The sequence below is a fragment of the Mastomys coucha genome, unplaced genomic scaffold (genome assembly GCF_008632895.1).
Source record: "Mastomys coucha isolate ucsf_1 unplaced genomic scaffold, UCSF_Mcou_1 pScaffold18, whole genome shotgun sequence".
Taxonomy (NCBI): domain Eukaryota; kingdom Metazoa; phylum Chordata; class Mammalia; order Rodentia; family Muridae; genus Mastomys; species Mastomys coucha.
The window spans coordinates 16350533-16351401 of NW_022196900.1; the positions used below are offsets into that span (position 1 = coordinate 16350533).

Below are 869 nucleotides of genomic sequence, written 5' to 3' on the forward strand. Positions count from 1 at the left end.
TTGTGCCCACATCCTTCTGTTTCTTCAATTTCTCCACCACTTACTTGCTCCCTTTAGAGCCTCCTGGGGTCTCCAAGTGTCTGGGATCATGCTGGGGGTGGTCTCAGACGTGTTATGTTCCACTTATGAATTATGGCACTGGACAGGGGTCATCTCAGGCATGATGTATACCTCCAGGTCTACATAGCTCCTGACTGATGTTCATTTCAGGCCAGTTCCCTGTCCAGGCCTATGGTACTGGTCTGGTGGTCATCTAGGGCTTGCTCCTTACCTGGCCCACCCAAGTGGCCCCATGTGAGGGTGGACTCTCAGTCCCAGGTCGGGTTCTAGTGTCTGGCTTCCTCCCAGTCCTGGGAGCCACTGGGGCCTGCCTGTGTCCAGAATGTTGGTCATCTCAGGCTAGCTCCCTGGGTGGGTCCCCTGGCACCAGACTGGTGGTTGTCTCAGGCTAGATTTTTTTCCAGGGAATGATAGGCTGCTAATAATTCATATGTTCATAGGTCAGAACACTGAGCATAGACATGACCTCTCTCTTCTCTGTTGCCTACTGATGCAAGTGTGACACAGCAGTCACCCCTGGAGTGCCTCTAGGGGCAGAGGGCTTCTGTGATCTAAAGTCTGTCCTCAATGACACAACTCCCTCAACAAGTCCACATCTCCTAATCCTGCCTGTAGGGTTAGATTTTTCAAAACCTACTTTAATAAGGGTTCTTAAATGCTTCAACCTCCCTTCTAGCCCCCTGACCAAAGGTAGGAGAAAAAATGGTTAATAGGACAAGGGGGATGAGGATCTGTTTAGAAATAGTTTTTTTGGTGTGGTTCCACTCTTTGTTGTCAGGATATTAGCAGTCCAGTCTAAAACATCAAAC

The 869-nt window shown here is 49.5% G+C and overlaps 1 non-coding gene across 1 annotated transcript; it reads right to left on the minus strand.

The window, feature by feature from the left end:
- Positions 1-466: 466 nt before the first annotated feature.
- On the minus strand, positions 467-598 carry LOC116097310. The gene has a single exon (XR_004121353.1). It is a non-coding gene; the product is annotated as a small nucleolar RNA SNORA17 (small nucleolar RNA).
- Positions 599-869: the final 271 nt, after the last annotated feature.